Source organism: Cinclus cinclus, chromosome 3 (assembly GCF_963662255.1).
Source record: "Cinclus cinclus chromosome 3, bCinCin1.1, whole genome shotgun sequence".
Classification (NCBI taxonomy): Eukaryota; Metazoa; Chordata; class Aves; order Passeriformes; family Cinclidae; genus Cinclus; species Cinclus cinclus.
In genome coordinates this window covers 101,017,012-101,035,474 of record NC_085048.1, presented here as the reverse complement: position 1 = coordinate 101,035,474, position 18,463 = coordinate 101,017,012, and the positions used below count along the sequence as shown (strand labels likewise).

At 39.1% G+C, this 18,463-nt stretch overlaps 1 protein-coding gene across 1 annotated transcript in view; it reads right to left on the bottom strand.

Annotated features, from left to right (window-relative positions):
* MACROD2 (mono-ADP ribosylhydrolase 2) overlaps nt 1-18,463 on the bottom strand; it is an 869,266-nt gene that overhangs the window by 821,645 nt on the left and 29,158 nt on the right. The window lies entirely within an intron of this gene.

The window sequence follows — 18,463 nt, the reverse complement described above, 5'->3', positions numbered from 1 at the left end:
AAGGTATCAACACTTTGTTGTTGTTGTTGCTTTCAGAGAGGAAACAGTTGAACTAATGAGCAATGCAAAGAAATTTATTTCTAGACAGGCAAAACCATCACCTCCACTCAGCAACCTGGCCCAGCACCACTCCTGAGCCGTACTACGGGCAAACAGCGCCTAAGTTTTACAACTCATCCATAAGAAAAGCATGAAGGAATGGCCTGCTTGGCTATATTTTTTAACACGTGTGCTTGCACATATGCACAGGTGCATAAGTGAAGCAGTTTCCAAATTTGTGTCAGGCAGCCAGAACTGAGTATGTAAAACATCAAAACACATTTGCAAACTTTCCTCCTACAAACTGCAAAATGCAAGATGGCAGAAAATCAGTTTTAATATGCCAAGATCAAACCTTAAGTAATACACCTAACACCACATCACAAGAACAAAAGAACAACAACCTTCAATTCGATTCTTCTAAATTTCTGATTTTCAGGAACATATGATAGAGTATTCTTGTTATAAATAGTGTTATTCCCTACACAGATTATTACAAAAACCCACTACTGACTGGAAGTATAAACTCCTCCTTCAAATGCCATGAGAATATTTTGATTTGACTTCATTATTTTGATGTCAGTGTTTATCGGAAACATTACTAATGATCAACAACACCCCATTCAACAGAATTTCGGGTCAATTGTATCTGCCACAAGACATTTGAAAAATGTAGAGTTACAGAATCATGGAATGGTTTGCATTTGAGAGGACCTTAATGATAATTCATTTCCAGCCCCTTGCTGTGAACAGAGACACTTTCCACTAGACCGGGCAGCTCAGAGCCCCATCCAGACAGGCCTTGAACACTTCCAGGGCTGGGGCATCCACAACTTACCTGCACAGCCTCACAGCAAATAACTTTATCATAATATCTTATCTGAACCTACTCTCTTCCAGTGTGAATCCATTCCACCTTGTCCTGTCACTACATGCTCTTGAATAAGTAGGCTCCCTGTGGATATTGGAATATTTTACGAAACATATATTCTATCAGACTTTACATGTGAAAGAACCCATACATGTCCTCATGAGTCTTGTATGGCTATTTTAAGTACACAGAATATACAGACACAAAGCAGCTTTTCTGAATCAGAAAGAGTTAAAGCAGCTTCCTGAGGAAGCGTCTTCCATAAGAATTCCTCCTCAAAAGCAAAATTAAATCACAAAGGAGAAGGCAGACAGAGAAAAACACTCAAAACTCCATATTGTGGACAGGATATACCATTTGACATGCTAAAATAGACATGCACAAAGGGAAACATATACACAGGAACTAGAAGGTTCTTGGAGCTTTTTGTGTTATGAGACAGCTGCAAACACATAGTTGTTAGCATTACTGACTGAGGAAAAGATTCATTTATTTCAAGTAGCAGCTAAGCAACCTTTGACCACTGTAAGACCTGACAACTTTAATTAGTTTTAGCTTAAAACGGAACCAAACGTGGCTCTGGCATCGCTCCAAATAATTTTATCCCAGACTGCTCTCTGTTCCTAGTGGAGCATTGCAGTATAATTACTTTAATCTCTTCACAGGCATGTTCCATTTGCTAGCTTTCCAAGGAAATTTACAGCCTTAACATATAGCTCAAAAATAATTTTAAAAATATTTCTCATATTAGTGAAACAAAAATTAACAAGAAGCCTCCATCTCTCACTGGTGTGTAATGAGAATTTTTATTTTCCAGAATTGCTATGGTAAACCTATGTTCATCACATTCAATTAAAGACACTGGACACAAAAGCTCTGTGCAGTATATGCCCAGTGAAGCTGCTAGACCTGTTTGTATGGTTGGGGTTTGTTTTTTTTTTTCAGGTTTAGCTTGTACCATTGTAGACAAGAAAATGACCATCTGGCACAAATTCCAGACATATTAGCAGCCATAACATTAAATAATCTGGAAATAGTTCTCATGTTGCTATAAAACATTAACAGCACTTAAAGATTCAGCCGCTCTCATCTGGCCACCTCACCCACAAGCTCAACAGGGGAAATAGCTGGACAACCTATTTTTGCATGAAGTCAAAGTTATCAGAGAGAACGGCAAACAGGGCAGAATATTTTCCCCTGTTCTAATCCACACTCATATTTACCAGAGTTCTCTGTTGAACTGTACAAGGTCTGCCTGCTTCACAGAAAGAGTCATGAGGAGAATCCCAGAGTATGGAATAGTACACGGAGCTGTGAGGGAAATGAAAGAAGGGGCTTTGACAGGAGCCTGAAGCTCATAACTGTGGGTAATCCTGCTGTGTATCAGGGTGCTCAGGTGGGCTCTGCACTTGCATTTGTTTTCCTTCCAGCAGAGTTTTAAGTAACAAGTTGCAAAATGTGCAAGTACAGAAATGTACACATAATGGAGCTTTTACTTAACAGGCTTTGGTTTTGGAAAATCACAACTTGAAAAATACATATTTACATGGAGACCAGGTTAATCTCATACTTCAGAGGGAAGGCAACTGGTCCTTGTTTCTGTATGAAGCCTCACAACTTTAGCCCTGTCCCTACAAAAACTGCTCCCTGCATGGCTGAGTTTCTCTTCTCACGTTAGAAGCTCACTATGCCCGCAGAGGAGAATTGTCAACCGTGATCTTCATCCAAGAAGAAGAGACGACATTATGGATTTTTTACTATAATTCAGAGTGCAATTTTCATCAGAGGATGAACTTAATTAAAATAAGATAGGACAGCATAAGTAATAAAAAAACCTTTTAATTACATTTCTGTGGTTTTGGATTTGTCCTCAAGCTAGACATCCAGACTGCCTCAGCCTTCACCAAAAATATGAAAGGAATTCAACTTACAAAGTCTTCCTGAGCAAGCAAAAAAGCACTGAATGTCAAAAAAAGTTACTACTTTCAATTTATGCCTCTCTATCAAAGAATAACTTGCAGGAACCTAGAGAAGAGACCATATTTATTCTAAAGAGACCAAACCAAGACTTTTTGGTAAATAAAACTAATATGTTTCCAAACTCTGTATACACAATGTGCTTTCCTCCATACACAGCCCTGTGCAGGAGGTCTGCATTTTCTTCCCCATATTCACCATTACAAAGCTCCAAAGCTGAACTCCATAAACATTACTACACAGCGCCTATAAATAGTTTAATTAAATGCTGTTGATACCAACTTGTTATAAGCTATCAGCGTGGCAACCTCTCATGGGCTCCTCAGTCAGCAAAATAAAGGCAGCCATAGGGACAATACAATGCTTAACAACAAGCTGCTCTCCCGGGGCACACAGGTACCAAGCTAACGAGCCACCAGGTCATTCACTGCCAGGAAAGCAGGGTGCAACACAAAGAAAACAGCACGGAAATTCACTTAAGTTGCCCAGGCGACAGCAAAGCAACGTGATGAAAAATTCCCAGTCGCCCAGTGGCAGGGAAAGCACTGGGGCAAGCTCACACCAGCCCAGGGCTGGGACTGCAGCACACTCTAGTGACCCGAAGGCTCCGCAGTAAAAACTAAATAAATCCAATGCTGAGCTCCCACAAAAAAGCTAAAGAGCAGTGATTTTAACTCTGCTACCATTTATAAAACATTTGATGCTTGTTAAGAGGCAAAGAATTGACCATTGTTGGTCTGGGACCACCAACCTTTTTTCTCTCTTGCCCTGTGAAGGCAACTGTGGTCATGATGCAGTTTGTAATTTCTTTGGGGCAGATTTAAACATCGATAATTAATCATTGATGAGCTATGGCTGTGCACTTTGTCTTACGGGCTGAGAACTGATGTGCAGCAGACAAGAGCGTGGGACCTGTGTGCATACCCCACAGCAGCACCTCAGCTCCAGCAGGAAAGCACCAGGACACTCCTCCCCACAAACCTCAGGATTCCAGGGACCTTGGCACACCATGGCTTCTTCTTGCAGTTTCTAGGCTACAGATACAGTCCACACTATAAAATGTAACTGAAAATCATCAGCTTTTCAACAGGTGCTTCGGCTACTGCAACAAACAGTCCATTTGCAATACCAAAAATAACTAAAAACAACAACTTCTCTCCCTGCCCACCCCCTACAAGCATTTTACAGTTACCTTGCACAGCTCTATCAATAAACATAATGTACATAAAGTCCCAAAGCAAATTGCTTCACTAAGGCTGGAAAAGTGAAAGAAACACAGAAAGAAATTATAAAAGAAATTCAGCATGGCTGACTTCCATATTTTCATGCACTTGCCCAAGACAGCCCTGGCTTGGAAGGTCCCAGAGGAAGAGTTCAAGCACACAGCCAAGACACCTCTCACTCACAGTAAAGCAGTACTCATTTCCATTGCTGAGAAGCTTCCAATTTGCCACAGAACTACAGCCCCAATTCACAACACCTTGGTCAAGCGGCCCTTTCCCACTCACACCTTTAGCCTTCTTCAATTTCAGAATTTGAAATTAAATTTGAATTTGAGAATTCATCTTCTCAAATTAAAGCATAGTGTTTTTCATATGCTGTGGTTTTACTGACCAATCTTCACAATCTGGAGGTATTGTCTTAGCAACTCCATGGACTCAGTCAAGGATAAGCCTCATTAATTCAAACCCACCAAACAACTCAATTTTTATCCCATATGCCCTCCGGCATTTCAGTGCTAACTTCCTTCTCTCACTCATTTGCAGCACTTCAGTTTTAATTCTCCCCTTTCTCTGTTTTTCCCTGTGTTTCTCTGTGATTCCCAGTGCACCTTTGTTTCTCCTTCTCTTGCTTCAATTTGTTTAAAAGTGCTTAAATTGAAGAAGCTTTTCCCATCATTCTGCCATGCCTGCAGTTGCTGCTCTTGTTCTTAGTACAAGCATGAGTTACTGGTTAATCCAAAGCCACATACATATGCACACACACTACACCAACACACAGTGTTCAACATATTCTCATAACGACTTGACAGAACAATTACCACTACACATTTGGTACCCATGGTACCACCACTTCAGTCAGGAATATATATTCAAAAAAATACATTTGGAGACGTTAAGTTTCAGACTGGTAACATCATGACTACAGCAAGTACTTACAATGGATCATTGTACCTTCTAATGAACAAAGCCTGTTGAAACACTACACTACATGATTTTTGCTTAATTTCTAGATGTGGATACACCCCATTGCCTCTCTGTACAGACTACACTTCGAAGCTGAAATAATGAATTACATGATTAGAGAGCAGCTTTTAAAGAGAACAAAATTTAGTGCCTTTTTATTAAATACCGGAGGGGAAAAAACCTTAGTGAGAAACAGTCCTTTAACACATCACTTTTCAAGACTTTTATATGTCCTTAAATGATGTATAAACAATCCTTCCCAAGTGAACGTGATTACACCTGCACTAAATTTAAGAACTTGTGCAGCTTTTTCCAGGTTCAATGCTTAAACTCAAATCTTTCGATTGACACAAATGCCTTACTTAAAATCAGCATTTTCATTAAACCTGCAAGCTATTACATGTGATGTAGATATTAAGCTTCAGAAGCATAATGTGTTGGTGCCAAAAAGTCATCCATGCACTCTAAAAAGGAAATATTTCGGAGAAAGGAGGAAGAAAAATGCTTTGGAAGGACCAGATGCAGATTTCCCATCCTGAAGGTGAAATAATTGACATAAGCTGAGAATAGAAATCCTACAATCATTAACAAATAACAGTTAACACCTCCTCTCAGAAAGGTGTTAAAAAGAAAAAAGTGAACCACCAGTTGCACTGGTATAAAAGAGCAGTAATAACAACCCATAAGCAATCTCTTCAAACAGCTTTCTTGCCATTCCCTTTTCTCATCAGCTTCCTTCACACAAGTATGCATGTTACAAAATTCAATTATGACACTCTACAGAAAAAGAAAAAAAGAAAGCATTTAAAAGAAGATACAATTGAAAGAAACTTCTGAAATATAAAAAGAGTCCTTTCACCTGTGCACCACTGAAATTGTATTAATAGATTTACCTCAATATTGCTAAGAGCCAGCCCTCTGGGTTACCTGGACTAGTTTGCACAAAAGTTGAACTAAAAGCCTAGGAATGTTCAGCAAATTATTTAATTTCCTGTTCATATCCACATTTTCTTTCTCACCTAATTCACAGATTCATTGACAAGGGATCAAAATTCAGGATTGTAACTAAAAACTCTTCAGTCTCACTAATTATATAGTATTTATCTTCTGTATTTGCACAATGCAATGCAGACTGCTGATGGTTCAGACTATTTCTTTAGCTGGTCTGGAAGAAACACTTAAAATTTCAGCTAATTTATTTTTTTAAAGCAAAATACAAAGAGCGCAAATATACACACATTATATGCTATAGTACAGATATTGAAAATTAAATATGCTTGAAGTGTATAAACATCATCTAGACAGAGCCCATGTCTGAACAGCATCACAACCCCAAGCAAAAAGGTTATGCCAATTCATTAACTGATTTCACCACAACCAGAAAGCACCCAAAATTCCACTTCTGACATTAAATCATTGTCTGTCTCACCAGACTAGAGTCCACATTTGCAGCACTCTGTTCATGCTGGTACTGGAGAAAAATTAAACCCAAGACAGAACAACTACAATTTCTAAATTATATATTTAGCAAGACTTCTGAGATAATGTTGTTTAACAGAGGTAACAAAAACATTTTCAAAAATGTAAAAACCAAAGCAATATTTCTAGCAGGAGGAAATGTTGCATTTGGCCAAGGAATTTTTTTTTTAAATCCCTTGATTCAGAATGCCACACTGGGGAAGAGAGACTACTCAGTTTTCACAGATCCAAAGCACCTGTGCCCTTTTCCTAAAGCCCTAGATCATGAAACTATACTCATGCATCACTGCCACAAACAAGCCCAAGCCCACTGGAGTTCCACAGGCCCCAGCTCACAGCTGCATCTTTTCTTTCTGAGGAGTGATGCTTTACCACCTTCAGCACCAAATATCAAGGCATGCCTGCCTCGAGTCTTCCTCTTATTAAACAACAACAAAAAAACCACCACAAAAACAAACAAACAAACCCACAAGAAGAAAAAGCATGATCAAGAAGTCCAGAGAGGATGACAATGCCATTGATAAATCAGATTCATGTTCCAAGCCAGGGGAGGTAACGATAGACTAAAGTTTTCAATTTAATCAAAGCAAAAGAGTGAGCTTTTCACTACGTATCTTGGCTAAAAAAGAAACATGTCCTAGCTTAGCTCCATCATGCCTGCACCAGCAAATTGACTTAATTGTCAGCAAGGAATTATGAAATATGAAGTGACTCCAGCAGTGCTCCAGGGAGACTCCTGAGGCACAGTGTCTATAGCAGAGACACCAAAGTGCCATCCATCTCACTCGCACCCTCAGGCAAAGCAGAACAGCCTTGGCTCTCTAAAAAAAGACTGACAAGAAGAACAAAACCTGGCTTTCCTGAATGATTAGCAGTGGCCCAAATAAAAAAAACTGAAATACATCAGCACAGCTTCCCTGGCTGCTGAAAGCACAGGCAGGAGGTCGTGATTTGAGACACCAACATGTAACTACAAGGCTACATCCAGTTACAGCTCACAGGGGCCTTTCTAAGGAAAGAGGCAACATCATGCACGCTTCCCCCCTCTCACATCCTTCTCCCCAGCGATAAGGGTAGAAAAGGCAGAAAGGGAGGCTGCAATCAACACCAGCTGCTCTGCTGAATGCTAGCACTGGAAGACAGGATAGGAGAGATATTGCTGAGCTGTACTTTCTGAGTCAAATCCTGGTTTCAGACTGACAATGCCAGCATAACAGAAGAGAAGCCACATGGAACTCAGGCCCATAGACATGGGCACTAAGAAATAAGTAGGGAGTCCAAAACCTTCTGCTGGGTCTTTGATAAGAACTATAGAGAAGTACTCCCACCTAAAAACACCCCTTTGGCTTATCCATCAGGGAATCACTTCAGATTTGAAAAAGTTTCAGTTTTAATCTCATCTATTACTGGTGGTGGGGACGAGTCCAAATTAGAGTTGCAGCCTCTGAAGCTGTAAACTCCTGACCTAAAGAGCCTCTGGGCTATGAGCCCTGCCAAAAAGTCCTTAGCAAGTGCTTTTTATATCAGAAGGCAGGAGGAAGATAGAGAAATCACTCTTTGTCGTGAAACAGCCCTTGTACTGATCACTTAGCTCCCTGAAATGCTGTCATCTAGTGGGGGAGGGGAGCTATAATTAATTGAACCAAGGCCAAGGTTACAATTGCTGGTTGGCAAAACTCTCCTGGGACACGGCAAAAATTTTCTGGCCTCCAGCACTCAGAGATACCTTCATCCAAAGAATCAAAGAAAACTAAGAAGTAAGCATTTGCCCTGGTCTACCCTTCCCCCAAGGCTGATGTAGTTGTTTTATTTTTTAAGGTAATGGACAATCTAAAATGAAAACTGTTTCAGAACCTAAGAAATAAGTTGTTATTAATAAATTCTCTCAGCTTTTTCTCTCTCAGCTTCCCTGGTTCAGTGAACTGCAGGTAAAATGCACTGTTCTTCACTGACTGACTATTCTGAAAATCATTTCAAAATTCAATTTTCATTTCAGAAAGAGTAATAAAATTACACAGATTTGTAGAAATTCAGAACTAATCAAGTGACCTGGACCACACTGTTCAACATAATCTCTTCAAAGTGGACTGAAACTGACAGGATGAGAAAAGAGAGTTCCTCTGAAATAGCCTGTACACCACAAATTCTTAGAAATATAAAGGGAATAGGTTGCCAGTTACCACTACCTGGCATATCAAGTCACAGCAAAGTCTTACATTCCTCTGTAACCTGGTTTGATAAGAGTTGAAAGCCATACCACCTCTTTCTTACATAAGAAGTTATTTCACATGACACAAGAGTACAGTTCCCTTGAAAAAGCAATATGGTTCACAGTTTAAATTTAAAAAGCATTTCTAACACGGATTTGCAATGCAAAACATTCTAAATACAAATCAAATGTAGCTGACAGAACCATCCTTTTGAGGCAGCCCACAACTAGGCATGCAAGATATTAACTATTTCTATTTATTACTCCACAGAAACCAGCTTTCAAGCATAAAATGAAGGTGCTACAGAGATATTAAGTGATTCATGTTGCACACCAGATTAAAGTTACTGCGGCCCAGACATGCAAGTGATAAAAGAGAGAAGGAGCAATAATCCCAAAAAGTTCTCCAAATCAGAGTTTTTCCCAGAAGTTTCAACTACTCAGACACAATAGACAATGAAAGCCCCAGGCTCCAAGGCTCCACTGGTGAAACCGTCTGAGAACAAGGGCCATTACAACAAGAGCCTACAATTCCTACAACAAGAGCCAAGCCATCTTTTCTTCATGAGACTGCCGGCCCTCGGGCACAGCGAGAAGCTGCAGAGCTCCAAATAGCTGCAGCCATGAGGAACGTGTTAGGGACAGGGAACCCCCAGGGCCGAAGGAACAGGACCACCCACGTCCCCTCTTGGCCATTCAAACACATTGAGCAAGTGACAATCCAGGCAGGAGATATTAATAGGAGCCTTGAATGTTCCTGTCACTTTAAAGTGAAGGGAAGAAGTCTGGGAGCAACAGCAGCTCATCACCCCACTGCTGTGAGGAAAGCACAAGGCCTTGCAGCACCGTCAATACTGTAAATAAAACAATTCCCAAACACATCCAAACAACTCCGAACAACGGTATATTAATATGCAAGTGTCTACTCCTTGCACACGATGCAAACACACTTGCCATTGTGCTGGGATTAACAAGCAAATACTGCTCTCACAAGTTTCCACCGACCTTTGATGTGTATTTAGCTGCCATTACTAATTGTTATGGCTGTGACAGCAGGTCACACAAAGGACTTTGGAGCCCAGATTTTTAAAGCCAAGCTATACCCTTAATATTAATTTCTAAGTGAGAGGCATTCTAAATTCCTAAAGAAAGCAACTTGTGTTTTTGCAAACAGAAATGTTTTTTATCTCAGAAAATCAGTTGCTAACAGCCAGAGGTCAAAACAAAACCTAAACTGCATTTCACAGTCAATAATTATTTATTTAACAAGTGGAAGCTGTATTCCAAGGGACTAATATTTCCAAGACCTGCAGCAAATGTCAAAGCACTAAGCAAACCAGAACCCCAGCAAAGGGTAGAAGACTCAGCAGCTAAGAGAATTAAGCAAAATTAACTCCTCCTACCCGAGAAAGCAGGGGAGACAGGGCCAGCCAGCCGCACAGTTTTGAACATCAACTCTGACTACTGTTTTTTTATTCCATTTCCTCCATCTAGCAAATTAGATAAGAAAAACCTAATGCTTACCTGCTCCAATCAAAGTAGACTTCCCCTATTCAATATTTAACTGCACATATGTAATGAGATAACGTTACATGCAGAAATGCTAATTCCTGTGCTGACCTTACTGTACTACTTACAGTGACTAGGATAGTGTTGAGACAATATCTGTGCACACCCACAACAACCCAATGTGTTCATGGTTAGAAACAGAAAGGGAAGAAAAGACAGAGGAGTGTGGGGGGCAATATTAACACTACAGTGATAATCTCAGCCTACCAGCTGACCTCTTGCTGCCAATATTTTCTAAGTAGAGAGAGGAGGCTTCATCAAAGAAGTCTTCTCTTTTGTGTCCCAACATTTGGAAAATACTTGACTGGTTTGGGGTTTTTTTTAAATGCAGAAGCTTGGAAAAAAAACCACAACATTGCATGCCTATCTTGACTGAGAACACACTGTGGCAGCTATCAGCTTAAAAAACCCACAATCCTTTAGATAATCCCCCACAAGTCCTTATTAAAAGTGGCTTTAATATTTTGAAACAAAGCATAATTATTTATTATTATAGTATTTATTTATTATTTATATTATTATTTATATTATTTATATTTATATTATTATTTATTATTTATTTTATTATTTATATATTATTTATTATATATTATTACTCAAGATAACCTTGAGTCGTTTCTTACACCACTCTGCTCCATCAGCAGTCAAGATGACAGCTGCACTGTCAAATAAATGATAAGACAGGCTGACAGTAAGGTCTCTCAAAAATACTTTCCTCTGTGAAGTAAAACAGATGCTTACAGTTCTTCCAAACTACTCCTGTCTCCTGTTCTATTTCAAACATACACTGAACACACGTAATGAAACAGATTCAGCATTTAATAAGCACGAGCTGTGTCAGTGGCCTATCCAACAAGCACGCCTCGAATACATGCATTTTATTTCCTCTGCTTAAGTCGTCACCGATTTTATGTCCAGAAAAATTAAGGTACGCAGGCCTAAAAGTGGTTTTACGATAACAGGGGCGTTATTGCCACCTGCTGTCAGAAAGGATTCACGACATCCCACACCATCCTATGCTTCCCAACCGAAGGAAGTAACAGACTTTTGAAGAAATCCAGCTTTGCAGGTGTTTTGCTTGTGTACTGCTAGTTTTCTCTAGAAAGAGCACACACAGAAAAGGTTCAGGGTAACCATGGCATGAAGGATCAATAATCACATTGGGGTCGGAGATAATAAATGAGTTCAGTAACTGATACATAAAGAAATAAGGAAGAACACACTAGTCTAAGTATAGCAGATACTGTCCTGAAAGCATTAACACTGAAAACAGACTTATAAATAAATCCAGCCACCATAGACCAGCAGGTTAGATAAGGCTACTAAAACATCTACCTTGCCCATTTTATATTAGATTTTCAGAAGACTATGCTGAATCCTGTCAGAGGAAGGAGTTGGCCATTAAATTTGTGTCAGGGTATTTCCTACAATCACAAAATGGCCTGTTTTGGAAGTAGCCATCAAAGATCATCTAGAGGTCAACCCCTCCTCGCCATGGGCAGGGACATTTTTCAATAATCCAGGTTGCCCAACTTCCCTCCAACCTCACTCTGAACATTTCCAGGGATGGGGCATCCACAACTTCTCTGGGCAAACTGTTTTAGACAGTTATGTATCAGATATTTCAGGATCATGTACGCTCCTTTCATTCCACTCAGACTTCTATGGCAGCACAGAATAACATGAAAAGTTGAAAAGCTGAACCTCAACATCTGTGTCTGGTGCTTCAGCCCACAATCTTAGTTTAAGGAGCCTTTTGAGTGCAATGTTCCACTGGAAAGCACATTTCCTTCTCTACTGGTTTATTTATGACTTCTCAGTAAGTCACTGAACGCTCACATCCCACTGCTTGAAATCATCATGTGATTATCATTATCATGCAGTGTCTATCTGCAGCACCTGGCCATATGGCAGGGTGAATGGCAGAGCTCTCCTTGAGGCATGTGAGGTTTAGGCCTCCATTCCACCACCCAAGACTCTTGGCTCGCTGGCACCACACACAGTGTGGCAGAATAATGTCCAGGTGTCTGAGGCACATTTCCATCCAGAAGCCATATCCACTAGCTCCATGAGATGGCTGTGAGCAGACTGGTGGAATACTGGAATGAAAATAATTCACCACAATTCACTTCCCCTTCCCAAAGCACTCTAGAACAAGGAACAAAGTTATTCTCTGTCATGTGTCTGCAGTACTGCCAAACCTTTTTTTTTTTAATGCTTAAGTTTTGAGTTACACTAATTATACCTGAGATATTTTCAAAGTGCATTGCAACCACCCTTTCTGCAGTGCAATTCTGAATGAGCCTCCTCAGTCATAAGCCTTGGCCATGCAGTTGCAGAAAATGGTGTTTGAGACAACAGCTACAATTCTCCACCTAAATTAAACCACACTTCCAGCAGCACTTGCCTTCCATTTCATTCTCTTGACCACTGTCACTATACACAGCCTTTTATCCAAATGAATATTACACTACAGGGAAGAACAGCACTGAAATGAAATTAAGACCAAAAAGCAGAGGGCAAGTTTAACCACATCTACTGCTCACCAGCCAGGCTTAAAGCATTTTCCAGAGAAAGCAGTAATAAACTCACTCACAGATGTCACAATTGAGCATGACCGATTCCCTCAACTGTTAACATTGACTTTCCTGATGAATAAGTGAGGACTGTATATAAATTAGTCTGGGGTTTTACACACAAATGTAATTGCACCAACTGTAAAATAACTTGAGAAACCTTTGATTAACACCACAGTCTGCTCACAGTAGATGAAAACCAAATGAACAACAATTTGTTAGCAATATTGGTTCTATTCCTAGAGGAAATTACAACAGTGTAAGTTACCTAGGCAGATGTCAGATGACTCTATATGAGAGATTTCAATACAAGCTTTCCATTTTCCTGTCTCTACACTGGGGATAAAACATGTAAAGTATGTTTACAAAACATTCTAATGGACAGCAAACTCACTAAGAAGTTCCCAGTATAACCAACCTATTATGTTTAGCTCAACTAAAACAAAAATAAAATAAAAACAGAAACCCCACAAAAATCAATACTACTAAATGTAAAAATCCCATGTCAAAATGCTATGTGCAACTTAAGGAAAGATTTCACATTTTGTTTCTTCCATATTCAATACCAGGAACATTTGAGTTAAGAGACTTACAATAATTTCAAATGCGCTCCAGAGTAAGAATTACTGGTCACTCTAAAACAAAAAGGGGGAGAATAAGTTTATACACAATACCAGATCAAGCTCACCAACTGACTCAAATACCTTCATAATATTCAGACAGGCCACTTCTAAAGTAATTTCTACTTCAGAAGTTATAAGATGAAAATTCTGTGTGATAAATTAAGTTGCCAAATGAAATGGATTAGCAATCAGTGAAATTGCCTGATGTCAGATCTGTTCCAGATTAGAATCCATCCTTTTTCCCCACCTGTTCATTAAGCACCAAGTTCAAGGCAAGTGCAGTGACTGATTGCGCATTAACAAGCTGTTTGTGTGGAAAGGCAGAGTTCAGTCCCTATCTATACTTACACACTTGTGTAAGTGTAATTCACTGATAATATATTCAGTTCCCAGTATCAATACATAGCTCTTCTACCTTGATGTGTAATTTTGAGCTTGAGAAAAGAATCTCATTAAGTTGAACAGTCATATTCAAGGTCAAGGGCAGGAAATTACGAATCTGGAAGAAAATATATTGCTATCTCCAGATAAAAAAAGCTGGATAAAGATATTGCTGTGACACAGAAATACTGAAATGTGGTTATGAAGTCAGAAGACTGAGGGAAGAAAGGCATATTTCACTAGGAAAGGTGAGAGTCAATATGAAAATATCTATTTCATCCTGTAAATTGAGTCATGCAGAGCTTCCACTGAAAACCAGTCTTGCAACAAGCAAAGCAAACACAGGGTATTTAAAACTGAACATTTTTCAGCTCCACATACGTTCAGTACCGGGACAGGGAGGTACAGCAGGACAAGCATTCAAAACTCTTACAAATTTGTTTAAAAACTCATCTGTCATTCTCTCCCTGGAAACACCTCTGCTTCCTAAAGCAGCCAGGAGACCGTCACCTCCATATACCTTCCCTCAGCTGGCCCTGCACACTGTGCCAAGGAAGCTGAGGAACCTGCACCTGCTAAACCAGCATTCCCAGCTGAGGCAACTCACTGCACACAGGAAGATATGTGATGCTTTTCTTGAGCAATGTGGGGCTCAGTAATTAAATTCCAGCATCAGGGGTTCGTAAAAATGGGACATCAAGAGTTGTTTGTCACCAGATCTTTTCTCTCTTTATCAGAGGAAGATTTTAAATTACACTTGTTTTCTCACATAAAAAAAAATATTTTCATTTTAAAAATTGAGAGTTTCTTTCAGAGTTTTGAGTATTAGAAATTATTCCAGCACTCAAATACAGTTTAAATGGAGATACCTAGTTGCTATAATTGCAGCAACTCTCTAATTGCAAACTTAAACACAATAGTACAGACTTACTACCAGTAATATCTAACTGAATAGACATAAACATCTTCCTTCTTCCTGAAGATTAAAGGTTTCTGTTCCTAGTACCATACTTCTGTACTGATACCAAGAATATTTTTCACAGATAAGAAGAAATATTCTCTCTTCTAGTGTTCTGCAAGTCATCATCCTCCTCCCTCCCTATCAGATAAAAACAAGGAGAATCCCTTTTTCCCCTGACATAATGGCTTCCCCTTGATCTTCCTCCTAAGCAAAAACTCCCTCATAAGCATATTAATACATGTCTCCTTATCTTATAACTGGACAGTAAGATTTATTAACAGGTAGGAAGTGAATGAATACCTGAGGTCAGTAGTGATGAACTGCTGCTTAAGGTGTATAGGTACACAGACATCCCTGTCACACCCACTCCCAAAATACCACTCCTGTACCTACTTCAGATAGTTACTGCATGTAATACAAACAGCAACACAGTTTTCCTTATTAAAAATGCAGAGGAAATGTAGTCCTTTACTGCTTAGTTGATACCATAAATACTGAAGAAATTGTTTTTCAAACTTTACTCAGGCTTTCACAGCTTATTTCTGTATTTGGCATTGCCAGAGGGAGCAAACAGCCCGCTCTCTCCTCCCTAGACACAGACACACCACACCCCCTCCGAGCTCTGTTCTGATGATTTATTTAGATTCTGGCTAATTGTGGTTATCTGGCTTCCAAGTGCTTGAAGCACTTTTGGCATTAGGATGAAGTGACATCCAGGAACATTTAATCTGTTAAAAAGGCCAGTCAGCACAGATTATTGCAGTAAGCACGTGCCTCAGGGAGAGCCTGTTTACATTCTTAGAGTGTAATTAAAAAGTGCAGAAGAGGATATAGGTAGGAGTAAAATTTTCATACAAGTCTTACCTGAATTCTCTAAAAAATATATGAAGGAAATGGCACAATAGGACACCTGAAGCAAAATATTAAGTTAACCTAATACCTGTCTGCAATGCAATCAATACTAAGGAAGTTTTAGCAAACCGTTGTGTAAGGAAAAGACATTTATAGGGGTAGATAACTGACATCAATTTTAGCAAAATGGCACATCAGCTCCTTTCTCTATCACAATGCCTCTCAGTTCCTAACTACAGTCTTGAATGATTTCAGAGAGGCTGTTTTATTGTGGTTCTTTCGATAATGAGCAAAGACACAAAACTATATGTAAAATATTTCCAGAAAGTAAGCAGCATTCAGTCTGTCTGTTAAAAGTCTAAGACAAAAAAGGATCCTTTTGCAGAAGTGTTCATCAATGACATCATGATATTTAGCTACCAAAGATCACCTTTTATATTAATTCATGTCTCATTTCCACCTTACATATTTGAGAACACACATTTTTTTAGCCAATATGTTTGCATTCAAACCTGGAGACAATCTGAACCACCTGGAACCCTTCCACAGTCCCAGAACTTGCCAGACCATTCCCTTTACTTTAAGCATGTTCAGTTTCTCACATAAGTCAATGTAAACATTCAACCCATATCTTCCTGTGACTTTTAATTTGGATGTCACTTGCTGTATTTTAAACTATTTATTACAGGGTACAGTTAATGGAATTTCTAAATTCAGAGAGAAAGTCTCCAGAGGGTCTCTTCCTTCCTTCCTAACCCAGGGCTTGCAACAGATAGGAGGAAGTCAACCATAAACATCTGGGGTAGTCAAAAGGCATTAAGTATAAAAAGAACTCGCACACATTGACCTCCAATAACCCTGCCTCCTATTCCATATTCAACAGGCTGCATTTTATTCAATTTACACACAGAAACTGGTACTGTGGCTACTTACTGCTTTATGTCTTTGAGACTTGGATGACTTCAATTCCGCAAGAAAAAGCAGTTTTTCTGCTTGGAGTTCTTTGCAAAAGCATCAAATGGTGCAGAAGGCATGTATTTAGATACATCTAAGATACACTACAATTTCACTGAAACTGTTGTATTTAAAAAGAATCTCAGCACAGCAGATGTTTTGCATATATAATATGGATCTTTAACCCAAACACCTTCCTCGTGTAGCTTTCCAGCTATCCTCCACAGGAAAAAAGTAACACTGAAACCATAAGTTAATCAAAGGCTTAGACTTAATTACTGCAGTGATATTAGAGAGCATATGGTTTTTCCAAGTAACTGTAGGTTAGTGTTTTGATCTAAATTTATTAATAAGTCATAACAGTTAACACATTATACCCTTTAGGAACTATAGAATGTTACAAAACAGTTAGAAGAATCTTAAAAATCCACCTGTACCAATGGCCTGGCTCTAGGACTGCTGTTTTGTGTCCATCTTATACATCAAAGTATCACTGTATAAATATCTTCCTTTTGCTAAGTATCTTTCCCAAAATCTAATTTGAATCTCCCTTTAAGCCCAAATTCAACTTACAAAAGACAACAGTATAAATAACTAAGCTTTCTAGATACTTGCAGAGTGTTATGTCCCTCTTCAGGTCTTTCAACCTCAATCTGTTTTGAGTGGTCTGTAAACATTTGCTCAATATTGCATATCAATACATTGATTTGATTCTTTTCTTTTTCCTCCTCAGAAAGATGCATTTCTCACCAGGATAGCAGGTAGATAATAGGTTTTATAGGCAGATAATACCATTTGTACTCTGGGAAATAGGTTTTTTGGACCTTTCAGGAGAATTAAAGGGGGAATTAAATCAAGAAAAGTGAAGTATTCCTATTCTAAAGCTCATCCATAAGTAGTTCCAGCCTGTAATTCAAGGGAGGCCTATGAACAAAGATAAGCTAAATATAAATGGAGATAAGTACGCTGATACTGACTTACTAGAAAGCAATAAAGTAAGGAAGTCAGCAAAAGCACTACAGGAAAAATCATCTTAAAAAAGAATGAGGAAAAAACATTAAAATATTAAAGCTTCACAGGCTTTGCCAACACGCTGAGGAGAGGATCATGTTACATGGATGCTACCATATTGTTTGTTATTTAGGAAGGCTTTTCTTCATTATTAAACTAGAAGATGAATTTATTTTTTTTGCAAGGGAATATTAGCCTCAGTACTTAGAACGCAAAAATGTACTTTGAAATGGCTAAAGATTCCACCTGTACTTCACAAAAGCCATGAGCAGATGTCCACTGGTCAAGTGGGATATCATACAATCAGTCAAGAGAGTCTGTTCACTGCCTTTACACTCTGTGAGCAAACATTCCTGTACTCTTTACAGTCATGAACCAGCAGCTCCACACAGCATTTTCCTCTGATAAGCAAACACATTCATTTTGGCCATTACAATCCTGGGAACCTCTGAACTTTATTCAATCACAAAGATGATACTGCAGCATGTTTCCTTCCAAGAAATGAACACCACCAAAACTAATTCTTGAAAATTAATCAATACCACTCAAATACTAGGGGGAAAAATTTTCAGCCTCAGGACACAAAAACCACACACTTTTTGGAGTGGAGAGTGTAGGCAAGACTTGGTTATGGGCATGTGCATAAGGGTAAACCTTCCCATTGCTTTTTGTCAAAAAACTGAACTAGCTTACTGCAATCTAATACACTGATTAATTAATTGCACAGGCATTTCCCTCTTCTTGTCACAAGATGCTACACACCACTGTTCACCTC